We start from the raw sequence: 21,552 nt of genomic DNA, 5'->3' as shown, positions 1-21,552 counted from the left end.
AGGTGACATGACCCATACGGAAGACGCATATATCCACATATATGGACATACATCCGACACAAGGTCCACATATATGTCACCATACATGTACATGTATGCACTTTGCATACAAACCCATCTGAGATATATGCATTATTATTAATTAATACACAGGACAAGATGTTACTATCCCTTGTGCCAAAAAAACACATTTAGAAGCCCAATCCAGAATAAAACAAGCTAACAAGCTAACAAACTAATAAACAAGACACAAATCACCAGTTACCTACCCTAGCCAACAGCAGTATGAAGCATGTCATTGGGGTTTTCAAGTGGGCACCTTCCTTCACCGACGTTTCGTTAAGTTAGGCCCACGACACCTCAAGAAGGCTTAACGGTGTAATCCAGCGTCCTGGAAACACCCCCCTCCATGCTACCACCGCACAACTGCATATTACCTCACTATCTAAGCCTAGCTATCCAGGTCGATTCGGTATGACATTCCTGACTACACCACCACTGTCAATGATTCAGCCCTGTTGATGCGGACCGTTAATCATGACCAACAACAAACAATCCCTAACTACACCACCACTGTCAATGATTCAGCCCTGTTGATGCGGACCGTTAATCATGACCAACAAACAATCCCTAACTACACCACCACCGTCAATGATTCAGCCCTGTTGATGCGGACCGTTAATCATGACCAACAACAAACAATCCCTAACTACACCACTACTGTCAATGATTCAGCCCTGTTGATGCGGACCGTTAATCATGACCAACAACAAACAATCAATCTGACCTTAGCGAGCTCCCCAGCTGGCATGTTTCCTCCTTATCCACAGCCATTCACTTGCTCGTTCTGCTGCCTGAGACATGTTGCTAACCGCAAGTTTCAGGCTCCGTCCCCGAATGCCCAACTCAGTTAGTAAGGCAATAACGGACTTTGCCACAAAACCACGGCAGCCCACCTCTACAGGCGCACTCGAGCCCTCCAACCTCGCTGCTCTGCCTCTGCTGCCATTTCAGCATACCTAGCTTTCTTGCGCTCATAAGCCTCGTCAACTCGATCTTCCCACGGGACTGTGAGTTCGATAAAATAAACTCTCTTCTCTACCTCAGACCACAGTAACAAGTCCGGACGTAGCCGGGTGCTAACTATATATGCTGGGATGACTAGCTGTTCATTCAAGTCAACCCTCATTTCCCAGGCTCCACCTACACTTAGCTGCCCTAACTTGTGCCTGACCTTAATTGGTCTAATCTTTTCTCCCTCACGTACAAATTTGATCTGTCTAGTCTCTTTGCTAGCAACTAGAGAATTTACTTCTAGCCGCTTTTCCTCAACTGCAGCTGCCAAACATTTCAACACCTGGTTGTGACGCCAGGTGTATCGCCCCTGGGAGAGACTGACCTTACACCCTGACAGTATATGCCTCAATGTACATACACTAGAACACAACGGGCAGGCACCATCCTCGCCCAACCACTGATTTAAGTTCTGGGGAGATGGCAGCACATCATAAGTAGCCCCTAGAATAAATCTAATTCTGCTGGCCTCCATGCTCCACAACTCTCTCCACTTCAACTTTCTCTTCTCTACACTCTCCCAGTTCACCCACTGTCCTTGCTTTGCCTGCGACACTGCCTTAGTACATCTTACTGCCTCCTCTTGCCTATGTACTTCTTCAACTACCATCTTCCTCTTTTCTATTACTGATGCCTTGTTCCACACAGGTTTCCCTATGCACAACCCTAAGCCTCCACGCCCATGCTGCACCTGACCTATGATATCCCTGTGTCTAAGAGCTGACTGTGCTTGCTGTACTGCCTCCTTTGGGTTCCACTTCCTCCCTGTTTTAACTGTGGGCGCTACACTCCTAACCACTGGATCCTTTGACTGAGTCAGAGTCATTTCCAGTCTAACCTTAGCACACTTGAACTCCTCTGTCAGGCTAGATAATGGCAATTCCAATATGCCTTTCCCATATAAGGCTACACTGCTTAGGCAGCGTGGGACTCCGAGCCATTTTCTAATTAATGAGTTAATCATCCTTTCTAGCTTTTCTACCTTTGAAAGGGGAACCTCATACACTGTCAGTGGCCACATCAACCGAGGCAACAATCAAAACTGCAAACACCACAACTTTAACTTTCCTGGGAGCCCTGACTTGTCTATACTTGAAATACCTTGAATCATTTCCTGCCTCACCTCCTCAAACTGTCCCTTATCACTGAGACTTGCATCATACCATCTTCCCAAACTCTTGACTGGTTTCTCTAACACTGTAGGCACCACCTCATCATTTATAACAAACTTCTTACCTACTACCCTCCCTTTAATGATTGAAATACTCCTGGACTTACTTGGCTTCACTTTCATTCTAGCCCACTGCAGATTACTATTTAACTTATCCAACAATCTGCTAGTACATGGAGCGGTTGACGTCATAGTCGTCATGTCATCCATGTATGCCCTAATTGGAGGGAGCCGCAGCCCTCCCTGCAGCCTTTCTCCACCCACTACCCATTTTGAAGCCCTAATAATGATCTCCATTGCCATGGTAAAAGCTAATGGGGAAATTGTACACCCTGCCATAATGCCTATCTCCAGCTGCTGCCAAGCTGTAGTGTACTCTGCTGTGGTAAAGCAGAGTTGAATATCTAAGAAGTAGGCTTTAACTAAGCTCTTTATACTACCTGGCACTCTAAAGAAATCAAAGGCCTCCCATAACAGACTATGCGGCACTGACCCGAAAGCATTAGCCAGGTCCAAGAATACTACATGCAGGTCTCTCTTCTCACGCCTAGCTGACTGGATTTGGTGCCAGATCATGCTGGTGTGCTCTAAGCACCCGGAGAAGCCGGGAATTCCAGCCTTTTGCACCGAAGTATCTATTAGCCTATTCTTTTCTAGATAACTAGACAGCCTCTGTGCCACAACACTAAAGAAAACCTTCCCTTCAACATTAAGTAGACTGATAGGTCTAAACTGACTTATCTCTAACGAGTCCCTTTCTTTAGGAATGAAGATTCCCCCTGCTCTACGCCACGCCTTAGGAATAACCTGCTTCTTCCAGACTACCTTCATCAGCTTCCATAGAAACTGCAACACATCTGGAGCACTCTTATACAGCCGGTATGGGACTCCATTAGGACCCGGGGCTGAAGAGGCCCTTGCACGTCTCACTACTTCTTGAACTTCTTTCCACCTTGGTGGGCTATCATCACACTGGCTCTCTATTTCACCAATAGGTGGAATATCAGCTGGGGCTGTCATCTCTCTAAACCTTTCCCTATCTTTGTGAACCTCCTCCAAATATTCCTCAAGCTTCTGCTTAGGTACCATAAGGCTACCATTCTTTTCCTTACTAAACAATGACTTCACAAATCTAAATGGATCCTTATAGAATGCTATTCTAGCTCTCTCTTTCTTTTTCCTATTTTTCCTAATGCTCTCTGCTCTTCTTAAAACTTTCACAAAACTGCAGTTTCACAAAACTGCGATCTCAGCTTTCAGTCTCAGACGCTGAAACCATGCTGTACTCAACGGCTAATATCTACATAACTACTAACTCTACAAACTAACTCTTTTAGACAGAGAAAGCACACATTCTATTAGTACTTTTGTGAAGTTTGTGTTCACAAAGTCCAAGCAGAAAAGAATCCTCGGCTCTTGTAAAATGAGCCAGAATCCTCAAAAAAACCCTCTGGCAGAAGCTAACTACAGTAAAAAAAAAACGGCTGGCAGTGAATGTGTTAAGCTGTCTTCTCTCCTGGATAAGTATATCTATCTCTTGTTGGCGCCTACATTTAACTACCTCACCCTCTAGTTTCTTCCTTTTCTCAAAGACGCGCCCTTTCCTTACCATAATTGTTGTGACTGTCTGTCTACTGTACTAATAACTTAGGCACACGCAAGTTCAGGAGCTTCATATGTCTGGCTTTATTGTCATCACCGCCATCTTGTATACTGTCAGGTTAGCACACGTATCTCGTGCCATATCCGGTTCCGGTTTTCAACATAAAGGTTTGTGACCGTGACATCAAACATTACATCCCCCTTCACATAAAAGTGACTCTGCAGGGCAATGGCAACAATTATACAAAGGCACATAGGTGATTTAGCTTAGGTCATATAGCAATAGAACAGTAGTGTAGAAGTCCCTTTTTTTTTTCAGTGCAAACTTTACTTAGTGCAAATAAACCTTTTCTTTCAGAACTTCTTACTTCAAGACAACTGTATCAAGTGCATAGAATCCTATCAAACTGTTGACTTTTCTTTCCCCCCTTTTTTTCTTTCCAGTACTAACAGTAGCAAACTAGTGACCATGACCATGCAGGTAAGTACATAAATCACTCAGTAACCATTAACCATACATAGGTTGTAAACAGGTAGGTGAACAGGTAAGTGTTGTATTTCCATTTTTTTTTTTTTTTTTTTTTTTTTTTTTTTTTTTTGCAGTCTCTTTCTTTTTTTTTTTTTTTTTCGTCGGGCAGCGTTCGGCGTACACCCTTATAAGTCAAGGACTTGCCTTGGCTTAATAGCACGACCATATCTTGTGCGGGGACAAGGCTCGGTGTGCTCTGGCTCGTACACTGGATCAGGGTGGGTTTGCTGTTCCCCTGGTTCTCTCTGTCCGGTGGTCAGATTGTCCTCGCTGATCTCAGGTTGCGGTGTTTTGGGTACGTGCGTGTCGTCTCGGGTGTTGAGAAGGTGTCGTCGGTTGCGCCTGAAGGTCCGTCCATCGCTGGTTTCGATGTGGTAGCTGCGCGGAGTCTCTGCAGGTTGGATGACTGTCGCTGGTTTCCACCTGCCATCTTCCTGCTGGAAGCGGATGGGTGCTCCGGCGTGCAGTGTTGACAGAGGTCTAGCAGCCTTGTTGTAGTGCTGCTTCTGGCGCCGCTGACACGTCTCTCTCCTTGCTCGCACTGTATGTTGAGGGGTTATCTGAGGTCGCAGCTGCAGTGTTGTTGTTGGTAGTATTGAGCGCAATCTGCGGCTCATCAGGATCTGTGCTGGCGATTTGAGACCATCGACCGGCGTGTTCCTGTACTCCAGCAGGCTGAGGTATGGGTCTTTCTTGTCCTCTTTGGCCTTTGTGAGGATTCGCTTCGCGGTCTGTACGGTCTTCTCGGCCAGACCGTTGCTCTGTGGATAATGCGGGCTTGAGGTAACATGCTGGAAACCCCATGACTCTGCAAACTGTTTAAATTCACGAGAGTTGTAGCATGGCCCGTTATCGCTGACTACTTTTTTTGGTATGCCGTGTCTTGCAAACACTGCTTTCATTTTGTGGATGACAGCAGCTGTGGTGATGTTGCGCAGGTGCTCAATTTCAAAGTACCTGCTGAGGTAGTCACATATGACGATATAGTTCTCAGAGTTCCAAGAGAACAGATCTGTTGCTACAGACTGCCATGGGTTTTCGGGAATTGCCTGTGAGAGCATGGGCTCCTTTGTGTTGGCATGACGATGTGTTTGGCATATGTCACAGTTCATCACTATCTCCTCGATCTGCTGACACATGCCTGGCCAAAACATTATGTCCCTGGCCCTATGTTTGCTCTTCTCCACACCGAAATGACCCGTGTGTATGCACTGTAGCATGTGCGGTCTGAGCTTGTGTGGAATGATTATCTTCTCACCTTTTAGAAGGATTCCATCAGCCTCTGTGATTTCATCACGGTGGTTCCAGTATTCACTGATGAGTGGGTGACATTGCTTTCTCATCTCCGGCCAGCCTGACCGTATGACCTGCTTGAGTTTGGACAGCTGCTCGTCCTGTGCTGTAGCAGCCTTAATATCATCCAGCCTGTCTGCACTCACTGGAGCTGTACTGATGACAGTGTGTACCTGCGTCTCCATCGCCTCAGCCAGTGAGTTGTCCTCATCACTCATTGATTTTCTTGACAGCGTATCGGCCACCGGGATCTCTTTTCCCGGTTTGTGGATGAGCGTGATGCTGTATCTCTGTAGCGCGAGCAGCATGCGCTGTAGACGTGGTGGTGCGACGGCTAGTGGCTTGCGGAGTATTGACTCTAGTGGCTTGTGGTCTGATTCCACAGTTACGCGTCGCCCATACAGGTATTCATGGAATCTCTTACATCCGTATAGGACTGCATAAAGCTCCTTCTCGATTTGGGCATAATTCTGCTCCGTGCTGTTGAGCAGTTTTGACGCGTATGCAACTGGTCTGCCTTCCTGCATGATCGTTGCGCCCAAGCCATTCTTTGAAGCATCCACCTGTAGTGTCACCTCTTTTTTTGGATCAAAATAGGCCAACACTGGACCTGGTTCGGCTGTGATAGTCTCTTTCATCTGCTGAAATGCCATGTCGTGTGTGGCATCCCAGTTGAACTCTGTGTCTTGTCTTAGTAGATGTCTGAGTGGTGCGCTCACCTCAGCCAGGTTGGGTGCAAATCTGGCGAGGTAGTTCACCATACCAAGGATTGTCTCTAGCTCTGCCTCGTTTTCTGGCGGCTGCATGTCGTTGATGGCTTTCACCTTGAGGGGATCTGGTTTCAGGCCATTGGCTGTGAGCCTGTGTCCAAAGTAGCTCACCTCAGAGAGACCGATGCGGCATTTCTCTGGGTTTAGTCTCACCCCTCTCTCTCTGGTTCGGCTGAGCATGGCTCTGAGGTTGCGGTCATGCTCCTCCTTTGTCTTGCCGAACACGACAATATCATCGACTATGCCAGTTACGCCCTTGAGGCCCTCGTATGTCTCGTCTACCCTCCTTTGGAATTCATCCTGGGCGGACACGATGCCGAAAGGGAGCCGGAGAAAACGGTATCTGCCAAATGTGGTGTTGAATGTAGTGAGTAGCGATGACTCCTCACTCAGCTTGATGGCCCAGTAGCCCGATCTTGCATCTAAGATGCTGAAGTATTTTGCCCCTGCTAATTTGGATGTCACATCCTCGAGTGTAGGTAGGGGGTAGTAGGGCCTGAGTATCGCCTTGTTTAAGGGCCGTGGGTCCAGGCATACTCTGAGCTTGCCTGTCTTTGGTTTCTCACACACTACTAGGGCGTTTACCCACTGGGTAGGCTCAGTCACCTTAACTATTATGTTATCTCTTTCCATGTTATCTAACTCTATCTTTAAACGGTCTCTCAGGGCAAATGGTACCCTGCGTGGTGGGCAAACCGCTGGTGGTATTTCAGGATCTATCCTGAAACTGCACTCGCCCTGGAATTCACCAATTCCTTTGAAAACATCTGAGTACTCACTCAGTATGTCAGCTGACTGGGTGCCACACTCTTCCTCGCTGACTGCGTATATCACTTTAATTAGCCCTAGGTTCTTACACCCTCTGTACCCTATGATGGGTGGGCCGTTGCAGTCTACAATATAGAACTTCTGGGTGGTTGACCTGTCTTTGTATCTGGCTACCAGGTTGCAGTAACCGATCACTTTCAATTGGTGCCCCCCATAGCCAAATAGCTTTCTCTTATCAGTCGTTAATGGTATACTGGGCACGAGCTCAGCAAAGTCTCTTGCCGGTATCACGCTTGTTTGTGCTCCAGTATCCAATTTAAATGTCAACTTTGTGTTTTGTGACCCCAGTACTATATCTGCATAAGCACTGTCTTCATCATCTTTCTCTGTTGTGACAATGTCCACAAACAGCTGTGAGCTTAAATCTCCCTCCTCTTCCTCAACAGTGTGTACCTCTCTGTACCCTGTTCTGTTTGGAGTATGGGATTTTGATTTACATGCTCTTGCAAAGTGATTGAATTTTCTGCATTTTAAGCACTGTTTCCCCTTTGCTGGGCATTCTGTTTGTCTGTTATGGTGTCCCCCACACGCACTGCAAACTTTGTTGTCATATGCCTTCTGGCTGTCATTTGGCCTGCTGCTAGCCTTCCTAGCCATGCTTGGTTTTCCGGACGTGCGATGTACAGCGTGCACTTCATGGCTGTCACTAGCCATAGCTTTTAGCTGCACTTGTGATAGCTCGTAGGAGCGGGCTATATCAATTGCATTGTCTAGCGTTAGCCCCGGTCCCTGACTTAGCAACTTTTCCCGTACTCTAGGTGAGTTGGTTGCAAATACGATACGGTCTCTGACCATTTCCTCGCTATTTGCATAGTCACAGTCTTTAACGAGCAGTTTGAGCTCCGTCACGAAATGCTCAAATGACTCACCGCTCCCCTGCGTCTTCTCATGGAACTTGTACCTAGCGAATATAGGATTGGCTTTTGGCGTGAGGTATGCTGAAAATCCGTCATAGTACGTTTTTAACAGCTTTGCATTGTCCGCAGTTATTGTCCACGTGTTGCGTATATCTCTTCCTTTGTCCCCGATCCATAGCAGGAGAAAACTGCATTTTTCTTCCTCGGACTTTGCCTTGAGCGGGCCGGTAAACATGAGTCCGACATGTTGTTGGAACCGCCGCCACGCATCAGGTAGGTTGGACGACTCCCAGTCCATCCGCGGGGTAGGAACACCAAAAGCTTCCATTTTCCTCTTCTTCTCTTTTTCTTCAATGTGACGTGAGTTCGTAGTCTAACTACTGGTCACTCTGACACCATGTTGTGGCTGTCTGTCTACTGTACTAATAACTTAGGCACACGCAAGTTCAGGAGCTTCATATGTCTGGCTTTATTGTCATCACCGCCATCTTGTATACTGTCAGGTTAGCACATGTATCTCGTGCCATATCCGGTTCCGGTTTTCAACATAAAGGTTTGTGACCGTGACATCAAACATTACAATAATCATAAATACAATCTCCCATTTTCTCCAACTTACTCTCAGCAGTTCCTTTAAGCTTCTCTAACATCCTAACCAAATCACTATTGATATCTTCCCACTTCCTACTTTCCGCTGCACCTGGCCACTTAACTCTAGGCTTCTGACCGCTAATCTTCTCCCTTTTTGGCTGGCTGGCCTCTCTGCTTTCCTCGGTGCTAGGACCTGCCTCAACATCAGGAGTGCTGATGTCCTGCGAGCTGTGGGTTACTTCCTGTCGCTGGACTTCACCCGACTGACTTGATAAACTTCTTAAGAAATAATTATCAATGCGGGGTCCCTGATGTGTTCCCTCTACCAAGCACCTCTTCCTGCCTTGATGGATTCTAAGGCCCCTCAAAGTTGTTACCTTCTGCCAGCCACACAAGCAAACCTGACGCTTCTTTCCATCTACATCTGAACTAGTGGCTTCCACTGACATGTTTTCCCTACTCATAGTCAAGTCCGTTCCAGAGTCAATAACCGTGTCAACCATAGGTGAGTCATCTTCCGCCCCCGCTCTCGCAGACTCTAGGGGTGTTTTTTCATAATTCTGTTTCGTAGCAAGTTTGGGTGTAACCAATGGCCTATTGGCCTTGGCTACTGCCACAATGAGCAGCTAACCCATTGCAGCCCCGATGGGGTCTAATCCCTCCTGTCAGCTGTCTTTCCATGCTGTCACTAGGTCTTTCCCTAGTTGTCAGCTGCACTATTCACAACAGTCACTAGCCTAAGCTAGCTTTAGTATTAATTAATACACAGGACAAGATGTTACTATCCCTTGTGCCAAAATCCGAGGAAAAACACATTTAGAAGCCCAATCCAGAATAAAACAAGCTAACAAGCTAACAAACTAATAAACAAGACACAAATCACCAGTTACCTACCCTAGCCAACAGCAGTATGATATATGCATATATATGTGAGGATCATATATGTGATCCAAATATAAATTGGCATATGTGATCATATAGGCAATTAACATATATGAGTACTCCCATACATGTGATCATATATGCTCATGTAAGTAATGGACATATAGGATTATTCTTGCATATGTTTAGATATATGTGACACCAGCTGGTGTTTTGATCCTCAATTAGGCCGAGGGCATTTGTCTGATTTTTACAGATTCTGACATGGCAGACTGTAAGCTTTCAAATGATGTGTCACACATTGTAATCTGAAAAAAATTGAGGGAGCTATGCTTATTTGATTGTTCACAATCTGGGAATGTCTGGGGAGAAGAAACCTGAGAAAACCCCTCTCAAAGATTGTGAACTTTTCACACCTGGATGAGCCAGGCAGGGGGGAGTTAACAATGGCTCCTCATTTACATTGACCACTCCCAAACCATTAAGCAGTCAGTCTCTGTCACTGAGAATGACAGATGAGAGAGAGAGTGCACACAACTGTGGGTAATTTATTTTCACTATTATTCCACTATTATTCCATCCATAAGTAACAGAATAATAGATGGTCATGGGTGTCATACATTTCTGTATTAAAATATCTAAAAGCAAAAATGGGGGTCTGCGGTCTATTTTTAGTTGAAGTTTTGATGTGAAAGTTTGAGAACTATTGTCTTAAATGACCATGACCTTTTCCTTAAAGTTGTAAGCAGAAAACATATACCATTCAGTCAGTGAAAATGTGAAAATAAACTACAAAAATATTATCCTAAAAAGGCATTTATTATAACAAAAGGCATTTAATATAAAACCAATATTCAGTAATACCAGAGATGCTCACAAGTCATTTTTTGCAAGTCAAAGTCAAGTTTCAAGTCTTTGGTCACAAGTCCAAGTCAAGTCTCAAGTATCTTATGGATGAGCGTTCTATCATCTGCTGCATGCCATCTGGTCTGCTTAGAACTGGCTAAAACTAAGGAATTCAAAGCATGTACTGTATTATCCTCACTCCTTTATCTATTAGCATACATTATCAGCATTGATTGGATGACATCAGTATAGATTTCCTTAATGTTAATGCACCAAAAAAAAATCAAAACAATTAAGATTGTTCACAAGTAAAAAGTAAAAAAATTACAAATGACAGGACACGACAGGAAGTGCCTTGCTATCCAGGTCGGTTTCGTATGACATTCTTAACTAAACCACCAGTCCTACTTAACTAAAAGTTAAGTAAAAAAATATCAAAAGAACTTTGACTTCAAAAGCTCAAAAACGTTTGCGGCATTGCCAAACCCCCCCGGAGCAGGGCGGGGTCTTGAATGCTGGTTTTTTCAGGCTGGCTAGCGAGGCCTCCCAGCCTGTAGACATGCAGGTGGAGGGCATGTGATGTCTTGTGCTTCATCAGAACAGAATTCTCTGATCTTCTCAAAAAGATACTTCTGCCTGGTCATGTCCAGTCCAGGCGGAGTCTGTACAGGAAGAGGCTTTAATGGCGGACGGTCATCTACGTCGCGTAGCAGCTGAAACTCCACTGGTTCTGCTTCACAGTGTTTTCTGGCGACAACCACACCAGGTCTCTGCGCATCAAAGCTGTAAAAGAAAGAAATGGCACATTTAAAATCTTAATAAAATAAAATAAAATAAAATAAAATAAAATAAAATAAAATAAAATAAAATAAAATAAAATAAAATAAAATAAAATGGGAATGGGAATGATAATTACCTGAAGTGCTGGTAACTCTTTATCTGTGGCAGTTTTCTGAAGTATTGTGTCAGGTGTTCTTGCCAGTCGTAGGTTTTAAAACACACAGTGCCATTCTCTCGTCCGACAAGCTGGGGGATGTTTACATGTGCCACAGGAGAGCTGTCATCCACAACCTTTTTGATGTCGGCCAAAGTGCAGACTTTGCGCTTCCTGAAACACTGCTTGACCAGTCCAAAACACCAGTCGGGGCCAAACTTGGTGTGACCTACAATCAGGAAGTGAATGCTCAGCTTGAAGTGGAGTTTGTGCATCGTTCTCCATGCGGCGTACCAAAGAACAAAGTTATTTTTGTTCTGCCCGCTGCAGTTGTCACAGTGAAGGTCCACGTCTTCTTCTCCAACTCCATAGTTCTCGAAAAAATGATGCAGGTAATTGATGACTGCATTGCTTCCCTTGCCTGATGCCATGCCCTCATCAATCAGGTAATTCACTTGCTTAGGCATGCCTTCACAGTGGACACCAAAAAGGCCACACTTGCGTGGAGTCAAAAAATAGACAGGCCCAGGCTGTTGCGGGTCAGACGGATAGTGCACCTGAGAGACGGAGAGATAGGAAAAAGATGAAATACAAACTGTAATCTGTGTGTGTGTGTGTGTGTGTGTGAGAGAGAGAGAGAGGTGTGATAAGATAAAAATGTATTCTCACCTGTTGTGCAAAATCAAAACTGTAGTGCATGGTGATCGGCCTGGTTGCAGGTGTGTTCACCCCAAATGACAGCTGCAACTCGTCACAGGTCTTTCTACAGGCGGCAGTCATCTCTTGATAAAGTTTTCGCTCCCTTGCAACAGAGTCGAGATGCACTTGCTGCTTCTTGACACTGTCAGATTTCAACTCATCTGGTTTGTTGATGCTCTGGATGATTCGGTCATTGTTTTGTTGGCACTGCCAGCACAGATCCGTTTTAGGCTTGGTGCTTGCAATGTGAGGGACCAGTGACTTCCACAGCCTTGTGAAGCTGCACTCGCCAACCGCACGCTGCCCTGCAAAGACAATGTTTTTATGAGCATCACTGTACTTTACTTATCAAAAATAGATCACATAGAATAGCCTAATGGTTAAAGACACACACACACACACACACACACACACACACTTCATGTCGCATGTTTTATTGGGTCAGAGGTTTGGAATGGAGAAGGCTGCGGAATGTTTGCATAACTATGACAATAGAAGTGTGTGTGTGTGTGTGTGTGAGAGAGAGACTAATACAAACTTACCAAGCTGTTCCATAGCATCTTTGTACAGGCGCCAGACTGAAGCTTTAGAGGCAGAAGTTGGCAGAAGCTTAGCACTAAAGTCTCTATGCGCGGCATGACGACCAGGCAAAGGAATAGCGTGGTCCTCTGCATAGTTTGCTATGAATGTAACAACTCTTTTGATGTCATCATAGCCGAGGAAATTCTTGTTTGTGCGTGGTTGTGTCTTCCTCTGCCGTGGGACCAATCCATTCTCTTTGTAGGATTTGATAAGGGCTTTCAGAAGCTTTGTGCTGATGCTGGAATAAACAAAATAAAACATTAATAATCAATCAGATTTATATTTTTTGAAACAGTCTTTATTATCCTGACATCTATAGCCTAAGCTAGTTTGCAATGTTTGTCCCTTGCTTAGGCTATAAATGTTAGGATATATAACAAAGACTTCTTTCAATAAACTAAATCTTGTTTGCTTGCAAGGTTAGAATAACACTAGCGACTATCAGCTTACAAAGAGTATTTAATGCAAGAGTCGAAATTTCAGTCCTGAAAAACAATAGCGCAAACGCCATTTTGGCGCGCAACAAACAAACTGTGCACACATAGGTTGCCGCCATTTTGACAATGACCAACAATGCCATGAATATGGCAGTTCTACACGCTTCTCTTGCAACATACTATCTTTGTACTGTAAACATGGGCACGCTCTCACACTATCTCACACACACAGACAGACACACACACACACACACACACACACACGAGTTAAGATAGATATGAAACTCACCCAAACACAAAACAGAAGGTCTCACGGCAAACAACAGTCGCCTTAACCATGTATTGCGTTCGGTTCTTTTGTCGCTTTTTATTCACTTGCTTTGTGGCTTGAGTCATGTCAGAATCATTCGTCAAAGCGTGATACACAGCCATAATAGCGATATCTCTACATTCTGGCGACATAGCAGAGTAATCCAGCCTCGTGTTGTAAATGACGTTGTCACAAAGTTTCTTACTGCAGGAGATTGGCTGGTGAATAGAGTTCTCTTTACGCCTGGCCTGGCATTTGCAGTCAAAGTTTCGTATTTTCTCGATTTCCTGATCATAATCTGTGTCCACGGTTATGGGATCCACTGATGTTAAAATCTCTTGCACGCTTTCAATGACTGCGCTGTCGGGCATGATCTCCGCCTGGTTCTCTGGGTCTGGATCTGCCACCACGTCTTCAGGAAAATATTCTTCATCGTCCTCATAGTCGCTTTCAGCAGCGCCCTGTGTGCCGGTCATGTAATCCAGGACATACGAATTCATCAATTCTTCACTGTCCATTCCACCTGGAAGGGTGAATTTGTTCAGGAGAGCAGCAACGGCAGAATCATTTTTCCTCATTCTCGCCTGGTGCTTGTTGTCCATCTTGTCTCAGTCAGCTGTTCTGTTCAATGGTGTGGTTGTGCAGCCCCGGTGGCTACTGAATATTTATGCTGGTGCGAGTCCTATCGCGCGCCGTGATTGGCGGATAGAAACAAAGGCCGGCCGACACCCAATCGATACTACTTATGCAAATCCAAGACACAGCCTGGCTCTCTCCCCGTCTCCTTTACAAAACAGGGACTTTTATTTTACCAAATTAACGCATTTAATGACCCCAAAACGTCTTCATTTTATATGGAATGGATAGTTCAAATAATATATTTTGTACTATTGGAAAAAAAAAAAAAAACATTTTTTCAAGAAAATACTTTTGACGCTCTGTTGTGAAGAACGGCCACGGCCAAATTATGGTCCCTCTCACTGTATGTTGTCACATATGTACATATAAGCAATTAACATATAAGAATATTTCTACATATTTCCGCATATATGCAAATACAAGCAACACACATATATGTTATTCTCTTGCATATCAATATATGTGTGCATATGAGCATTAAACATATATGATTATTATTACGTATGTCAACATATATGCTCATACAATCAATTAACATATGCGGATGTTCGCATACATGTAATCATATATGTTTGTGTAAGCATTGAACATATAGGGTTAAACTTACATATGTCTACACATATGTGCATATCAGCAATTACCATGTAAGAATTTACTTACATATGTAAGCATGTATGCTCATATAAGCAATTAACATATATGAGTATTCTCATACATGTGATCATATATGTTAATGCAAGTAATGGACATACAGGGTTATTCTTGCATATGTTTAGATATATGTACATATAAGCAATTAACATATAAGAATATTTCTACATATTTCCGCATATATGCAAATACAAGCAACACACATATCGTCGGTGTCGGGCCAGGACCTCGAATGTCACTTTTTTCACTTTCTTACTTTTTGTCATGAATCAATGCCATTGGTCACCCTTCACGTCTCTGTGTGGTTTTTAACACGTTAATTGCCAACAACGAGTTGAGTCGTCAAACACAATCCAGCTGTTCACTGCCAACGACGAGTTGAGTCGTCAAAAAAAAAAAAAAATTTTTTTTGACGGTGCTACGTGGATCAATGCCCCCCGCGTCTCCTATGGAGATATTGGAAGTATTGAATGTGTATAATCTATTTTACCGACCAGCTAGGTGGCGACGGTCCTCTCCCGACAGAGATAAAGTCAACCAAAAGCAGCCGCCTCCCGCGGCTGCTTCCTCCAAGGAAGGAAATCAAGGAAATGGCTTGGCGATTTTACAGTCAGAAACGAACGAGCCTCATTCTCATACTGTAGGCGGGGACGCTTTCGCGCTGCTGCGGTGGGGGGTTCCAGAAATGGACTGTGTGCAGCATAAAGCCTAGAGTCGCACGGGGCTTCATCGGGGCTCTCAAACCCAAGAGACGAGTGAGACCTATCCACACTCGCTGCCAGGGAGGCAGGCTGCTCAAACTCGCTGCCAGGGAGGGACGCTGCTCAAACTCCCAGCAGCAGAGCACTCACTTGTGACAAACGCAGGCTGAAAGCCACTAGACACGCCCACGGAGGGAGGAGTTGAAGGAGAGGGCGTTCGGAACTATATTGTTTGGATGTCTGATCTCTCACTGATGCCAAAAATAAATGGTTAAAGTGACTGTTCTGGCTGTTTGATTGAATTTCACAAAACTGCGATTATCTCAGCTTCCTGTCTCAGACGCTAAAACCATGCTGTACTCAATGGCTAATATCTACATAACTACTAACTCTACAAACTAACTCTTTTAGACAGAGAAAGCACACATTCTATTAGTACTTTTGTGAACTTTGTGTTGACAAACTCCAAGCAGAAAATAATCCTCGGCTCTTGTAAAATGAGCCAGAATCCTCAAAAAAACGGCTTGGCAAAAGCTACCTACAGCAAAAAAAAAACGGCTGGCAGTCAATGTGTTAACAAATGCAACCAATGGAAAAGCATTAAAACGAGCTTGTGAGTAAATCTCGTAACGCCATTCGCCCTCAATCTGTCAGTCAAACCTCGAAATCCCCCCCCTACCTCCGTGTGTACCCCCCCACGCAGGACACTAAACCCGGAAAAGACACACGGCAGACGCGCTGTGTATTTCTCATATCGTTTTGACTCATCCTGGCTTCCTCTGACGTTAATATATCAATCAAATGTTTTCCAGTTATTCCTAGGCTGCAAACTTGTTTTAACATGCAAATCGGAGTGCTTTCTGACGAGAATAAAGTAACGTTACGTTATGTCAGACTATTTCTCACCCCATGCGAAAGCCCCAAATCGGCCATGAGAGGCGAGGGGCAATCCTGCTGCTCCTGCGCGCGCGCCCGCGGCCTGGAGCTTGGGGGCTCGTGCATGAGGATGCGGCTGCCTCCCGCTTGACTGGCCATGAGAAAGCGCTTCCAAGTCGGACTGATAATATAAACAACATCATTTGAGCTTATCCAGGTCAGATATTTATAAAGTAATGACACATTCAGCGGGAAACTAACTATAATTAAGACATGTGCCAACTTTGACGACATTTGGTTCAGTAGTTTAAGAGCAAACAGGTTTTTTTTACTTCCTGAAAAGTTTCTGTTTTGGAGATTCGAGGTCCTGGAACGACAGCAGCGATATATGTTATTCTCTTGCATATCAAAATATGTGTGCACATAAGCATTAAACATATATGATTATTATTACGTATGTCAACATATATGCTCATATAATCAATTAACATATGCGGATGTTCGCATACATGCAATCATATATGTTTGTGTAAGCATTGAACATATAGGGTTAAACTTACATATGTCTACATATATGTGCATATCAGCAATTACCATGTAAGAATTTACTTACATATGTAAGCATGTATGCTCATATAAGCAATTAACATATATGAGTATTCTCATACATGTGATCATATATGTGCATGCAAGTAATGGACATACAGGGTTATTCTTGCATATGTTTAGATATATATACATATAAGCAATTAACATATAAGAATATTTCTACATATTTCCGCATATATGCAAATACAAGCAACACACATATATGTTATTCTCTTGCATATCAAAATATGTGTGCACATAAGCATTAAACATACATGATTATTATTACGTATGTCAACATATATGCTCATATAATCAATTAACATATGCGGATGTTCGCATACATGTAATCATATATGCTTGTGTAAGCATTGAACATATAGGGTTAAACTTACATATGTCTACACATATGTGCATATCAGCAATTACCATATAAGAATTTACTTACATATGTAAGCATGTATGCTCATATAAGCAATTAACATATATGAGTATTCTCATACATGTGATCATATATGTGCATGCAAGTAATGGACATAGAGGGTTATTCTATTATGTTTAGATATATGTGCATATCAGCAATTAACATATAAGAATTTACTTACATATGTAAGCATGTATGCTCATATAAGCAATTAACATATATGAGTATTCTGATACATGTGATCATATATGTGCATGCAAGTAATGGACATACAGGGTTATTCTTGCATATGTTTAGATATATGTACATATGAGCAATTAACATATAAGAATATTTCTACATATTTCCGCATATATGCAAATGCAAGCAACACACATATATGTTATTCTCTTGCATATCAAAATATGTGTGCATAAAAGCATTAAACATATATGATTATTATTACGTATGCTCATATAATCAATTAACATATGCGGATGTTCGCATACATGTAACCATATATGTTTATGTAAGCATTGAACATATAGGGTTAAACTTACATATGTCTACATATATGTGCATATCAGCAATTACCATATAAGAATTTACTTACATATGTAAGCATGTATGCTCATATAAGCAATTAACATATATGAGTATTGTCATACATGTGATCATATATGTTCATGCAAGTAATGGACATACAGGGTTATTCTATTATGTTTAGATATATGTACATATAAGCAATTAACATATAAGAATGTTTCTACATATTTCTGCGTATATGCAAATACAAGCAACACACATATATGTTATTCTCTTGCATATCAAAATATGTGTGCATTTAAGCATTAAACATATATGATTATTATTACGTATGTCAACATATATGCTCATATAATCAATTAACATATGCGGATGTTCGCATACATGCAATCATATATGTTTGTGTAAGCATTGAACATATAGGGTTAAACTTACATATGTCTACATATATGTGCATATCAGCAATTACCATATAAGAATGTACTTACATATATAAGCATGTATGCTCATATAAGCAATTAACATATATGAGTATTCTCATACATGTGATCATATATGTTCATGCAAGTAATGGACATACAGGGTTATTCTTGCATATGTTTAGATATATGTACATATAAGCAATTAACATATAAGAATATTTCTACATATTTCCGCATATATGCAAATACAAGCAACACACATATATGTTATTCTCTTGCATATCAAAATATGTGTGCACATAAGCATTAAACATACATGATTATTATTACGTATGTCAACATATATGCTCATATAATCAATTAACATATGCGGATGTTCGCATACATGCAATCATATATGTTTGTGTAAGCATTGAACATATAGGGTTAAACTTACATATGTCTACATATATGTGCATATCAGCAATTACCATATACAAATTTACTTACATATGTAAGCATGTATGCTCATATAAGCAATTAACATATATGAGTATTCTCATACATGTGATCATATATGTTCATGCAAGTAATGGACATACAGGGTTATTCTTGCATATGTTTAGATATATGTACATATAAGCAATTAACATATAAGAATATTTCTACATATTTCCGCATATATGCAAATGCAAGCAACACACATATATGTTATTCTCTTGCATATCAAAATATGTGTGCATATGAGCATTAAACATATATGATTATTATTACGTATGTCAACATATATGCTCATATAATCAATTAACATATGCGGATGTTCGCATACATGTAATCATATATGTTTGTGTAAGCATTGAACATATAGGGTTAAACTTACATATGTCTACACCAGTGGGCAACAGAATTAGGTAATGTATGAAGCCAGTCGTGAAATTCCATTAATTCGAAAAGTCCGCAGGGGGGCGCACGTCAGGTCCGGAAGTGACGACACGTACATTGGCTCCAATGTAAAAATGAGCCGACTTCTCTCTCGTTCTGTGTCTTAAATAAACATTTTCCGAATGAGCTTATGGTCTGAATAAACAATTTCAAGTCTTTTTCATGCTCTCCTGGGCTCCGTTTTCTAAATTATGGTCCCATTTCGAGTAAAAGAGCCGATAAAAATTATAACTTTGGGGGCGGGATTTTCTTTGACACCAGCCAGCCCAACCAGTTGCCAAGGCAGGCTAGCTAGCTAGCTAGCAACGTAGCCAGAGATTAAAAGTAAAATAACAGAAACAGCGTTACCCTTATGATATTTTAATGATGTTAGTAGACACACGTAATAGTATAGATCCCCGTTATGAGGTATGTTGATCAAAAGAACACCTAAAACGCTATATCGAAATCGGGTTTTAGTGGACGGGCAGCTCTGAAGTTGGGGCTTCAGAGCTGATCTGCGGCTAGCTAGCTAGCAACGTAGCAACAGTATAGAGCCCCCGAGGTCTGTTGATCAAAAGAACACCTAACGCTATATCGTTATGTAATGTGACTTGTGACATGATCACCACATTTCAATAAATATAACGTTTTTGCACATTTGAATGCTGCTGGTCGTTTGTTTAATGCTGTATATATTGGACATTTAAAGCTGATACACAATTGTGTTGAGGTATTCCGCAAAGCTCAGTTAAAAATATAACGTGTAACACTTGAAACAATCAAATTTAACTTTTTCACAGCAATACATACAGTCCAGCCCACCATGGTATGGTTAAGGATTGGAACCATTGTTTGAATTATATCGAAATATATTTGCATGGTGTAGCATGTAATGCAGTCTGTTAAGATACTGTAAACATGCTAGATACTCTGTGACACAGAAAGGCAGACGAGCTAGCAGCAGGGATCTTGTCACCCTGATTTCAGATAAACTTGTCTGTCTAGTAGCTAGACAATATTACTGTACCATAATACCACAAGCTAAAGGCAGCATACACCAATGGAAGGATGGGTAGCATTTGTCATCCAGGCTATACAGTAACGTTAGGCTATTATAAAGTTATGAAACGCTGATTCAGACGTTACAATAATATGACATAATATGAGCCACTTAGCCTAGCTAGAGAGAGTAATTTCAGACCACCAGATATCACCATATTTCATTTCAATAAATATAAAGCATTCGTTGATTGAAGCAGACTGCTGATCGCTTGTTTCTCCGTCGTCATGTCCTCATGGTCCAATCTTCGGTTCGTAGTTCGTGTTCACTCGACATCAACAATCTTTATATCACATCTGATCATTTTATCCAACCTGCCTCTGACCAGACAACTAATGGATCGTTCTGCGCGATCATATTTGCGACATTCAGATACATGATAATATACAACAAGGCTATCTTTGTTGACAATGTTTATTGACAAAAGCATTAAAACAAGCAAATATAACAATATTCTAATCCTCTGTTGTGTGTCCCATCGGTACTGGACGGCGCCTACCCCTGGAAGAAACGAATTAGACACTGTTAATCACTGTATAACAGTGATTTACCAATCACACTACGTGTGATTGGTAAATACTGTAAATGCAGAGGTGGATAAAGTATCCAGAGGAGTTTAACCCCCTTGTTCCCCCTCATTGATTGATAGTTGATCTAACGTTAGCTAGATATATAACGCTATAGCTGGTAGATCATATGAGTATGCTTTGAGTCTGCCTCATCTCAAAGAGGTAACCTAGGTAAACAGAACTGCGTTTGTTTTCTGTCTACGTCCGAATATGTGCAGCATGCAATACTAGACACTGTTAATCACTGTATAACGTTAACGTTTGCTTACCCAACACTACGTGCAATTGGTAAATACTGTAAATGCAGAGGTGGATAAACTATCCAGAGGAGTTTAACCCCCTTGTTCCCTCTCATTGATTGATAGTTGATCTAACGTTAGCTAGATATATAACGCTATAGCTGGTAGATCATGAGTATGCTTTGAGTCTGCCTCATCTCAAAGAGGTAACCTAGGTAAACAGAACTGCGTTTGTTTTCTGTCTACGTCCGAATCTGTGCAGCATGCAATACTGTTTAACGTTGTATAACGTTAACTTATGCTACTCTAGTCTAACGTAGCTAGCGTTAATGTCATGCTATGTAATTAGCGTTACGTTAGAAAATAAGATTACCTCGATTTTGTGGAAGATGCAAGCGGCAGGCTGGTGACGCCGCGCGAGGTCTGGAGGAAATAATACTCTGGTTTTTCTTCGGGCTATTGTATTCAATGTGAGAGCAATGGAGCAAGGCTAGCAATAGCAACTAACGTTAGCAACATTTGTTAGCCAAGCTAACGGCTAGCAGGGAAA

At 42.3% G+C, this 21,552-nt stretch overlaps 1 pseudogene across 1 annotated transcript in view; it reads right to left on the bottom strand.

Moving 5' to 3' along the window:
- LOC310785731 (major histocompatibility complex class I-related gene protein-like) overlaps positions 1-21,552 on the bottom strand; it is a 161,932-nt pseudogene that overhangs the window by 67,347 nt on the left and 73,033 nt on the right. The window lies entirely within an intron of this gene.

Source organism: Poromitra crassiceps (genome assembly GCF_964638095.1).
Source record: "Poromitra crassiceps genome assembly, chromosome: 11".
NCBI lineage: Eukaryota > Metazoa > Chordata > Actinopteri > Beryciformes > Melamphaidae > Poromitra > Poromitra crassiceps.
Note: the sequence above shows the minus strand (reverse complement) of the source record. Positions and strands in the feature narration are given on the sequence as shown.